At 29.1% G+C, this 12808-nt stretch overlaps 1 long non-coding RNA gene across 1 annotated transcript; it reads right to left on the bottom strand.

The window, feature by feature from the left end:
* Nucleotides 1-11030: 11030 nt before the first annotated feature.
* Nucleotides 11031-12438, bottom strand: LOC128284082 (uncharacterized). Its single transcript, XR_008274397.1, has 3 exons — nt 12345-12438; nt 11448-11512; nt 11031-11350 (listed from the first exon to the last, which is right to left on the bottom strand). It is a non-coding gene; the product is annotated as an uncharacterized LOC128284082 (long non-coding RNA).
* Nucleotides 12439-12808: the final 370 nt, after the last annotated feature.

Below are 12808 nucleotides of genomic sequence, written 5' to 3'. Positions count from 1 at the left end.
GGGGTAGGATTAAATAAAAAGGGGATTAAATCAAAACCATAACAAAATTTTAGGGCATAAATAAATAAAACAGTAAATAAAGGGTCAGATTAAAAATGCAACATAGTGCATGGACTAAAAGGGAAAATAACCCAAACCCGATACGCATCATTCCCCAAAGGGTCGATAGTCTGGGGACTAAAATGGAACAATTCAAAATTAAGTGGTGTAATTTGAAAAAACGAAAAAGAAAAGAATTAGGACCATATTCAAAAGCGCTTAGAGGAGGAAGGACTAGGGCAGCAATAAGACCCCCTCTACGAAAACACGTGGATCCTAGGTGATCCAGATCAGGTCATCGGGTCAGCCCTCAAACGACACCGTTTTGGGCGTCTGAAAGTTAAGCCAAAATGACATCATATAGTACGTCCTATATAAGTAAAAAATTCAAAAAAAATCATTTGGGGTTAGCTTTAAAAACAAAAATCTTTTTCATTTCTTTTCTCTTTAAGACCCCCTCTTGTCCGATCATAAAGGCCCGAAAAAAAACCAAGTTTTTTTTTAAAAAAAAGAAAATTAAAAGAAGAGAGAAGGCCCCTGCACATATTCGTCCGACGAAGGGCTCCCACGAAGGTAAGGGACAAAAGCGTCGCAGGTAAAAATCGAGCTTTTTGTTTTTTTTTTTATATTTTTCAAAATAAAAAGAACAATCGATAAACTACCTCTTTTTTTAAACTTTGTTGTTTTTTTTTCTTTTTGTATTCGATCTTCCCCTCTTAAAAATTACAGAGGGTTCAGCCTTTATAGCAGAACCAAATACAATATTTTATTCTTTTCTTTTTGTTTTTCTCTGTTTCTGCTCTCCGTTTCTTCTTTTGCAGGTGCCATGGTAGTGGTCAGCGACAAGGGAAGGTGTGCCCCTTAGCCATTTCGGTGAAACGATGGCATGGGGCAAACCTAAGGCATGGGTGTCTTCGAGAAAAGTGCATGCTGACGTGGCAAGGAGCAGTAGCTGGAGGCTTAGAAAGAAACTAGGGTTTATGGTTGTTTAGGATAGTTGGGCTATTGGCTTTGGATTATTGGGTATTAGGGTTAGCTGATAGATTTGGTCATTGGGCTTGTAATTTGGACTGCTAATGGACTTTTATTTGTTTTTGTTTTGGTTTTTGTTTTATTTGTTTGGGCTAGATAAAATTGGGCCTTTACAATGGTCATTGGATTGAGGTGAAATAACTTACGAAGAACTAATGATATTTTTCTAGTTTATGGAGGAATTTAGTTTCGTGTCGAAGTTTAAATAGATGTTGCATTCCAATCATATGATAATAGTAAATCGCTACATGAGTTCATATTTACATAAACATTGTTGTAGTAGAGAGATTATCTTAAAATAAAATTATAATATTAAATTCTAAATATACATAAAGCACTATGCTTGAAATGCGAAGGCATATTATCTATCCTTAGCAGGGCATCCTCCAGATCCATCCGCGCAAGAATTGCTTGCATCTTAATCTGTCACAACGTAAATCTGGTGTTGCGATCCAACAGCGGAATTTCATACTTCAAAGACGTCATTACCGTGATCAAGATGCAAAATCCGGAAGCTCCGATACCAATTTGTGAAAAATAAAATAAAGAAATAAAAAACACACAGATTTTTAAGTGGAAACCCTTTCGGGAAAAAACCACGGGCAGAGGAGAAGAAAATTCACTATGTCGAATTCGAATTTTATTACAAGAGGAATAGGCTATGTCTATTTATAGGCTTGTAAAGTCATATTCTAGTAAGACTGAAACACCTTATTCTAATCAATATCAAATAGATAGAATTTAATAAGGTTTAAAAAATCTTATTCTAAAATAAAATAAAAGAAGTGTAATTCTATATGGATTTTTCTTTTATTTTATTTTACCAACGTATTTTATTTAAATAAAGATTTGGGTCACTTAATTCTAACAAATATAGATTAGAATTTTTATTAGTGCGAAATAAAAGTAAAATCAAAGATATTTTTGAGGATCGAATTAAGTTATAAATTTTGATAATACTTAAAACGTAATTTTATTATTGTATTAATTAATATTTTATAAATTTTAAAAGAATTAAGTTAAAGTCTTATGGAGGGCCAGCCAATTGGAACAAAATCCTTGGATAAAGTCATGAGAGTGGCTTCTACTAGAGAAAAAGAAAAGTAAGATCAAATACCAAACTTAGTAACTTGGCAAAAGTACAATTGTCATTTTCATTAGAAGGTTGAATTAGATGCACCATCCCATAAGTCTAGTTTATTCTCTCTGTATTTCCAATAAAAAGGAATTTTAAGATTATAGGACCGGATTTAATTAGTTCTTTTATTATTAAATAGATTAATTTAGTCTTTGTATTATTAAAAAATCTCAAATTGAAATAAATATAACATTTATTGTTTAATGAGTTCATATTTTTAAAGTTTTTATGATTCTATAAACGAAACATTTTGCTTGGAATCGAATTGCAATTGCCAAAGAAGAAAAAAATAAAGATATTTTTTGTACAGTAAATGCTAACTCTATTGCACTTTGGATTTATTTGATTCTTTTTAAGAGTATAGGGATTAAATTGATCTATTTAATAATAGAGTGATTAATTTGATCCAATCCTCTTAATACAAGGACTTCTTAAGTACCTTAACCTAATTTTAAGTTAGGATTAGTTTAGTCTGAGCCAAATTATAGTTTAATAACTAATTTTTACCCATGCAATACACGGATTTATTGTATGTATATATTAATAAAAATCTAATATATTTTAATATCCTGAATATATTATATGAGTTAATGTTGCAAAAGAAAATTATTAAGATTAAAAATTAAAATTTTGTAAGAAAAACATTATTTATATATTTGCATATTTTAATTGTTTAATTTTAATCATGATATTTGATATGATATATAGGCAAGTATAAAATAATGATTAAATAAATTGAAATACTTAAAATTACATTATCTCCAAATAAATTTTAATAATAAAATTAATATTTTTAATTCAAATTTAATTATAAAAATATATAATTATTATTAATATATTTTTAATTCAAATTATTAAATTTTTTGTTAATAAACGAGATTTCAAAATTTTGAGTTGGGTTCAATTCCGCACATTAATGTTTTTAGTCATAATTAAAGTTTTTTTAACAATGATATTTTAAATTTTAAATTCATTGTGATATATAAATTATCATATCATCATACAATTAACCTAAATATTTAACACAATGTGTTATGTTCTTATTGACTAAACGTTCTTATTGTCTAAACGTACAACTTAATTTTTTAATGCTGTTAAATATTTGAAATAAATCGTATAACAGAATGATAATTTAAATACTAAAGTAAGTCAAAATAACTTAAGTGATAAAATGAAAACAAATATATTTGAAGGAAATATTGTTTTTTCGATGGCAAAAAAGAATAGAAACGAAATTGCATCTTCCTTGGCGATTGCAAGTATAAATCGTGAGGAAATGTTTAAAATTTAGTGGTGAGCTATTGCTTTGATGTAAATGTAGATCTGTTAGTGATTGAATGTGTTTTCTTTTGGAATGTTATAATGTTAAACTTTTGAATGTTTTTCTATTTGTTTTTTACAATAAAATAGATCAAATGAAGCAAAAAAAAAAAAAGAAGCTAGTATTAAGAGTATGAAATTCAAAAAGTGTTGTAGATATAAAATAAGTCTCACTCTCATCATATGAGTATATCATGTATAGATTTTGTCTAATTCTGTCTACATTAATCCATACATATATTTGTACTTGGACCTATATTGTATTTTTATAAGTGAAACTTAAAAAAATGACATAATCATAAATTCACTACAAGAAAACAGACTTTTAGCGGCGCTTTTAGCGATGTTTGAATAGAAAACGCCACTAAAAATTGAATAAATCGGGTATTAGCGGCGTTTTTACGAAAGCGCCGCTATAGGTCTATCTATAGTGGTGTTTTTATAAAAACGCCACTAAAGATTAAGCCGAACGACGTCGTTTATTGCGAGCTTCGGTAGCAATAGCGGCGCTTCACCAAAACGCCGCTATAGGTTTGAGTATTAGCAGTGTTTTTAAGGAAGCGCCGCTATAGGTCGACTTATAGCGGCGTTTGTACAAAAACGCTGCTAAAAGATTAAGCAGAACGGCGTCGTTTATTCTGAGCTTTAGTGGCAATAGCGACGTTTCCTCAAAAACGCCGCTATAGATTGAGTATTAGCGGCGCTTTTTCAAAAACGCCGCTAAGGATTTGGGTTTTAGTGGCGTTTTTATAAAAAAAGGCCGCAATAGATTTGAGTTTTAGCGGCGCTTATTGGAAAAACGCCACTATAGATGTAAACTATTTTAAAGTTTATAGATTATGGGTTTAAGGGTTGGTTTAGGGTTGATGGTTTATGTTTTATGATTTTGGGTTTTAGATATTGTAGTTAAGGGTTTAAGGTTTAGATTAATTAGTATTTTTAATTTATATATTAAAAATATATTATATAGTTGTAAAAGAGAAAATATTAAATTTAATATATTAAAAATATAACAAATTATTTATTGAAAAATAAATAAAAAAGTAGCAAATTGATATGGATAGGTAACTATGTATTTTGGATAGGACCAAATTATAACAATTTAAATAAGGTCTTATTTTTATTTTGATTTCGATTTTATTTTGATCATATCTGAAACTGACTTTATAAACAATATAAATTAACTACACCATTCTCTAAACCCTAACCCAGTAAACCCTTAAATTACCAAACTTTTAATCCCTAAGTCTCAAACCATAAACCCTTAAAACTCTAAACACTACCGTAACCATAAATCTTAACCCATTAACCCTGACTCCTAACCTTTAACCCCTAAACCCATAAACTATAGACCTTAAATTTGAAACCTTAAACTATAAACCCTAAATTAATGACACATAGAAAAATGAAAATAAAAACATATATATAAAAATATATGTTAAAAATGAAAAAATTATATAGTATATATTATTTAAAATAATTTTAAAGCTTTTTGGGTATATGACTGATTGTTTGTCAATTTATATATTAAAAAAATTCTTATATAATCATAAAAGAGATGATATTAATTTTAAAATATTTAATTAATTATTATTATTATAGTTTAAGGTTTATGCATGGTTTAGGGTATATATGGTTTATGGTTTATGGTTTATATGGATTATGACGAGTTAATATTTTAAGGTTTAGGGGTTATGCATGGGTCTAGGGATTATGGGTTTAGGGCTTTATGGTTTATGGGTTAATATTATTTTAAGGTTTATGGATTATTGATTGTGGATTTAGGGATTATGGTTTATGGTTCAATGGCTAAAGGTTTAGGGATTTAGGGTTTATAGTTTAGGGGTTAACATTTAAAGGTTAAGGGTTTAGGGGTTAAGGGGATATGGTTTAGGGATTAATGTTTAAAGTTTAGGGATTAAGGGTTTATGGTTTAAGGTTCAAGGGTTTAGGGGTTAATGGGACATGATTTAGGGTTTAGTGTTTAAATTTTAGGGATTAAGGGTTAATGGTTTAGGGTTGAGGGGTTGAGGGATTAAGGGACATGGGTTAAGGGTAATTAGTGTTAAAAGTTAATTAAAATTTGAAATACTATTATTTAAAATAATTAATTTTAAAGTTTTTGGGGTATATGACTGATTTTTTAATTTATATATATTAAATAATTTCAAATTTTAATGATTTCAAATTTTCAATAATTTTGAAGATTTCAAATTTTATGTAGTTCTTTTAAATATTAGTTAAATTTTAAAAATTATTTATTTAAATGAAAAAATTAAAATACTATGATCTAAAATAAAATTAAAGTTTTTTGGCTATATAACTTATTGTTTTTTAATTTATATTGTTTTTTATTTATATATAAAATAATTTAAATTTTAAAGGCATTAGCGGCGTTTTCCATAAACGCCACAAAAGGTAAGCAATAGCGGCGTTTTTCCAAAAACGCCGCAAAAGATCATCATTTTTTAAAATTAAACGGCGTCGTTTTAGTGTATTTGTTAGTGGCGTTTCTGAAAAGCGCTGCAATAGGTTCGGATGTAGCAGCGCTAGTTTATAAACGCCGCCAAAGTTGATTTTGTTTATATTAAAACGTTGTCGTTTTATTGGTTTATTAGTGGCGTTTTGGTAAAACGCCGCAATAGCTTACCCTTTTAGTGGCGCTACGTAGGAAACGCCGCAAAAGTCACATTTTTTTGGTCAAACCATCATCGTTTTGCTGCCTTATTTTTTACCTAGACAAAAACACTTAACATTTTCCCCGTTCTCCCCTTCATTTCCCCTATTTTCCTTAGTCCCAAATCCCTAAAGAACTATCGTGTCTTCTTTCCCAATTCGACGTCCGAAAAAAACTATCTTTTTCCCCAATTTGAAATCCCTAAAACTCACCCTTCCCACTGGCCATTGAATTCCCATCTATTAAAAATCGGATTAACAAAGCCACGGGTTTTAGAAGTCAGCTTTGGGGTTGAAGAAAATAGTTCAAGGTAAAGAATTGGGGTATTTACTAATATTTGTGTATTAGTATTACTTTTTGTTATGGATTTAGACATTTTTTGCAATGAACAAGAATTTGCTGTGAATTTCAGCTTTCGGGCTTTGAAGATTGGTGAGCTTTTGTGCTTTAGAAGAATAGCAGAATGGGGTGTGTTGGATCGACGCCGGCCAAATGAGACAGTGATGGTTTTTCATTTTACTTGCTCTTTTTTTTCTTTTCCTTTTGTTTTTGCTGTTTGGTTTCTGAGAAAATCGTGGGAAAATTGGAAGCTTAAAGGGACGATGACAACATCATTGAATTGATTGAGCCCAAGAAAACTTTGAGCTATTCAGTTTAAGTTTCTGATATTTTCTAACCAGCTAAAAGGCTGCACTTTTTTTTTCCATTTTTGTTTCAAAATTTTTCAGTTTTTGTGAAGTTTGAAGAGATTAACAACATTTTGGCTATTGAGTTAGATTTGGTTCTGAATAGTGATGTGCATTACTTGATGAATTGCTTGAAAACAATTCGAATTTGATCAAGTTTAGCTAGATTGGTTCATGTATTTATCTGTAATAGATGGTATCTAACAGGTCTGGAGTTAGCTACTTTTGTTGTATATATATATTTGGAGTTGAAAAAATTTAGAGATTTGTTTGGGATACAATTATCTAAAATGCTTGTCATTAAAGGTTTCGTTATTAGGTTGCTCGATATACATGTTTTATCTGGCTTAAACTTACAATGTACTATATGTCGGATAGCTTGGTTTAGTGACGAATTTAAGCAAAGCTCAGCTGTAGAACTAGAATGAAGTAGGTTATTACTGTTGTTTCAATGCGATGAAAGTACTCGGTAATGTTTTAGAAGAGAAGAAGAAGAACGATGAGAGGGAATGTTCGATAATAGGGTAAAAGAATTTAGTAAAACTCTAGTCATTTAGATCCTTTATCAGTAAGAAATAGTTGTACCATGTCTGAGAATAAAATTGGCGGTACTTCATGTTTCAATTGTTCAGTAGCTTGTTCTAGCTTTGGTTCCCTAAGAAGATAGTATCTACCTATGCTATTGATAGGCTGGGTAAAGTTAGTTTTATAAACATACTTGTTTATTTGTTGAATTGAGAATAGTTCTACAATGGGATGTTGTGGAGGTAGATAATTGGAAGATTTTTGATAAAAAGTTAATTAGTAATTTACATTATTGATTGCCAATCATCAGTGTTTAAAGCCATCATTGAGTTTGCCTATATGTACACATACACATACACAAACAAGACTCTAGTTACCTATGTATATGATGTAGGACACTTGGCATGTAGATTTTACATTCTGTCTGATTTTTGTTCTTAAAGGTGTTGCTTAAAATTGAATAACATGAGCATAAGAAACTTTTAAGCTTTGTATTTTCCTTGACAAGATTATGCCGATTGCTTAAAGGTATAATACTTTGTCATTTATGAAGCATTTGTAATGGTTTCTTAAGAAATTTACTTCTTCTTGTGAATGCTGGTTGAGGAGTGTTTGTTATGGTGTTATGGTATTTTCATAGGACTAGTACTCTAAACTACTATTCTGGCTTGGTTCCAAAGTATTTATGTTGCTTTTTTAACAGGTATTTGGCTCCTCTAGCAAAACATCCCGTGTTGACAAAAGCAGTGACATCTGCACTTTTGACTTGTGTTGGAAATTTGATTTGCCAAGTAAGTTTCTAAGTTCTATTTAGAATGACAATGCACTATGAGTAATTTCCTCCTTTTTCCTGGTTTTCCATCTGGTTTTCTAGTTTCACTTGATTTTATTTTCTTTGTTGAGTAAACACAACAAAACAATTACTTTTCCTTCTTCTTTTTTTCCAATTCAAATTGCCGTTTTTTGTTAAAAAAGTGTATTATTGACAAGTAGTGTTAAGAGTACAGTTTTATCCATGTTTTTAATAGCTTTTTGCTTTGGAAAATTCATTAATGGATCATGTTTTTAATTCTTGTTTAAACTTAGATTATTTTTTTATTTCATGGCTGTTCATTGTTTGCAGGTGTAATTCAATTTGCTAGAATTGACTCTTCCATCCAATTTACAATTTCTAAGCGGTATGTATATTTAATTTGCTAAATTATTCCATGAGCTAAGTATAAGGTAATTACAATTTCAAATAGGTATGTATATTTAATTTGTTAAATCTGCTTTTAACTTATTTTTAATGGATCATTAATGGATTTTTTCTACCATATTTTTTCAATTTGAAACCTTTTAATAATATTATACCTCTCGACATGTATGCTTGCCACGTGGATTTTTTTACCATCTTTTGTAATTTGTGATTTAATATTTCTATATTTCTATCACAATTTTTAATAAATTTATTTATTGATATAATATGTCCCATCTAATATACAAATATTTCTATCACGATTTTTAATAAATTTATTTATTGATATAATATGTCTCATCTAATATATAAATATTTCTATCACGATTTTTAATAAATTTATTTATTGATATAATATGTCTCATCTAATATACAAATATTTCTATCACGATTTTTAATAAATTTATTTATTAATATAATATGTATCTAATATACAAATATTTCTATCACGATTTTTAATAAATTTATTTATTAATATAATATGTCCCATCTAATATACAAATATTTCTATCACGATTTTAATAAATTTATTTATTAATATAATATCAATAACATCTTTTTGAAAATGTGTTAATTATATGAATAAGTGAATATTTTAATATTTATAGGAATAAATATTAAATTTATACATAAATATTGATCAAACTTATAATTTGATACATAAATTTTCAGTTGGTGTTATTATATAAATGAAACTTAAATTGCGATTCATATGTATGTATAAAACTTTGATTTATTTCAATTGTACATGTTTGAAAGAAATAAATACATACATCTTTTGTCATATTGAATTATTATAATTGTGTGTATGTAATATAATTGAATAATTATAAAATGTGTTAAGTTTGAGCATTGTATAAGTTAGTAATGTTTTAATTATGTAATTGAATAATTCATCTCGTTATGTGCACAAGTATTTAAATGTCCATGATAGCACTGGTAATTTTTTTTTTTGGAAGAGAAATTATAGCTCTAATTAATTTATATGGAGGACAAATTTGGAAATATCTGCTAAGGTAGGTCTCTCTCCATACTTGGTATGATTTATACTGTTGTTTGTTTTGTGTTATAATTTATGAGCATTGAAAAATTATATAATTGATGGTCATGCCTTTGGTAAGATCATTGTGGAGCCTTAGTCTATAAAATATTACTTTATTATAGTAGCTGCAGCTTATAAGCAATTAAAACAATAGCTGACCTTCTCTCCAACCTTATTTTAAATATTTTAAAGATTCAAAGTATATAGGCTGGAAACCTGATGGGTTGCCTTATATCGAGCTGTAAGATATAATGGATCCTCCCTAGGTATAACAACGCCACGTATGATGAATCTTAAAAATTCAAAAAGACTTGAAAAAAGTCCTATCGAGCTCATTTACTATTGAATATTTATTACCATGTAGCTTGCTTGTCCAAAGCAATTAAAACAATAGCTGACCTTCTCTCCAACCTTATTTTAAATATTTTAAAGATTCAAAGTATATAGGCTGGAAACCTGATGGGTTGCCTTATATCGAGTGTAAGATATAATGGATCCTCCTAGGTGTAACAACGCCACGTATGATGAATCTTAAAAATTACTATATTCAAATTACTATTTTTTTATATTAATAATGTTTGATTTTAATATTTAATAATTTTAAATGTCTTTAAAAGTTATAACTAATTTTTATCAAAATAGTATTAACATTGATCATTACTTAAATAAATTACATAACTTACATAACTCATATAACTTACATAGGCTTCGTGACACTTTTGAAAAAACGTCGGTATAAGTCAACATAAGCCGACGCTTATTAAAGAGTTGCGAAAGGCTTAGTCAATGCCGACCTTTAAAAAGGGTTGGGATAGACCTAGTTAAGACCAACCTTTGAAAAAGGTTGTGATAAAGCTGTCTAAGACAACCTTAAAAAGGTCAATATAGTTCTTGTTTAAGACAACTTTTAAAAACGGTTGGGATAGAGCCGTCTAAAGCAACCTTAAAAAGGTTGGGATCGACATTGTCTAAAACAACCTATAAAAAAAGGTTGGGATTGACCTGTCTAAGGCAACCTTAAACAGGTTAGGATAGACCATGTCTAAGGCAACCTTTAAAAAAGGTCGGAATAGACTCGTCTAAGGCAACCTTAAAAAGGTTGGAATAGACCATGTCTAAGGTAGCTTTTAAAAAAGGTTGGGATAGACCTGTTTAAAGCAACCTTAAAAAGGTTGGGATAGATATTATTTAAAACAACCTATAAAAAAGATTGGGATAGACACGTATAATATAATTTTTTCTATTTTTATTATTTCAATATTAATTTATTTTTATAAATATTTACAGTGAATAATGATAGGAATTGTGCTTTAAATACAACTAAAAATTTAAAATTTAAAATACAAAATTAAAATTAAAATTAAAATAAAGATTGAATATTCAATACAAAAATCGATCCAACAATCAAAATACACTAACATTTAGCTTAAATGTATATATACCACCAACATCAATGTACAAAAGTAAACAAATAAAGAAGTACCTAAGATGATGGACATTGATATTGATGTTGTAATACATAAAAGCTAATACAGTTTGAAACTGCAACTTCAATTCCAAGAAACTCTGTTGAGCTCTTATTTCTATAAAGGTAGCACTAAGAAACTTCAATTCCTTTCGTTAAGTTTTCCTTCTCATAATCCTGTCCTACAGCCTGCATTAAAGTAATAATAAATTCAACATTGTAAGCCTGCAAGAAAACCTGGTATGAAGATAAATGGACATAATTATATGAAGATAAATGAACGAACCTTGACAAAATCATTTGCAGACCATTTGCATATATAAAAAAACATTCAATAATGTTAACCAAGACCTACAAATAAGAATGCAATAGCAAGTCATTCAGAACTTGGCTAACCATTATAAAGTAAATAGAGCAGCATAGTAAGGTTCAAGGTGGTAATGGTTACTTTTCTAATCCTACAAGGAGTAATAATTAGAACAAACATGACAAGATCTATATTTTGTAGCTTGTAACAGAATTTTTTAAAAAAAAAATGTTACTGTATGCAGGTTTTCTCAGCTAGATTAACGAATTGTCTGTTTTGCCTTGTTGTAAAAATAAAATTTAAGTAACAATTAGAATCTTTTTTTAAATGTTATCAGATGCGAGTTTTCTCAGCCAGATTAACGAATTGTTAAATGACTACAAAACATTATCATGGAGAATATAAACACAAAAGAGAACTAAATGGCAATTTTGTAACAAACTGCACAAATAAAGCAAGTAAGCTGACATTATTCGTTAAATGATGATAAGTATTGATAGAGTTAGAACTGATGGTAACCCACAAATGGTTCGAAACAACCAAAAGGCACCATGTATATCAAAGCACAAAGCGGTATAATGACATCTGAATATTCTATACATTCAACTAAACTAAGACTAACTATTTAAACATCTATTTCTAGTATAGGATACATAGTCTTTTGCTTTCTTTCTCACATCAAATCTGAAGCATACCAAGAAGGCAAAGATGCAAGTACCATCAAGGTTTGAAATAATCAAAACATCCACTAGATGATGGGTACTTACCTTCCAATTTTGGGACTAACATATTCCTATCAACCTGATGGACAACGATAATAGCCTATATAACAATAAACAGTTTCTATGTTAACAGAAGGAGAAACAAATCTATTACCTTGGAGAAAGTGACTTTCTTCTTGTACCATATAAACTCTGCAAGGACAATAGATGGCGTGACAGCAATCTTAGCCATCTGATAAAATCCCACACTAGAAAATAAATTAAAAAAAGTCAAATCAAAAGGTCCTCTAGGAGACATTGGTCAGATATCATTTAAACAGATTTAACAATCTAACCTGTTGTATTTCAAGCTAACATTAGCAAGACTAGTAGATAAAGATATAACAACACCAAGAGTAAACAAAGCCAAAGGGGTTGATTTTGAGGGTAGAGATGCAGGAAAAAGAGTAAAAAAATTCAAAATTGTAACACCCTGACTTTTGGGCCTAGAAGTAGTGGGCCTTGAGTCTGGGTTCGGGTAGGAGACGACCTAAATAAATGGGATAGTTTAATTTTTATTATTATTTCGTATGTCTAGTGTAGTAATTAAATAAATTACGAAGGGTTTATGGTGGGGGG

The sequence above is a fragment of the Gossypium arboreum genome, chromosome 11 (genome assembly GCF_025698485.1).
Source record: "Gossypium arboreum isolate Shixiya-1 chromosome 11, ASM2569848v2, whole genome shotgun sequence".
Lineage (NCBI taxonomy): Eukaryota > Viridiplantae > Streptophyta > Magnoliopsida > Malvales > Malvaceae > Gossypium > Gossypium arboreum.
This window is presented reverse-complemented; position numbering and strand designations above follow the sequence as displayed.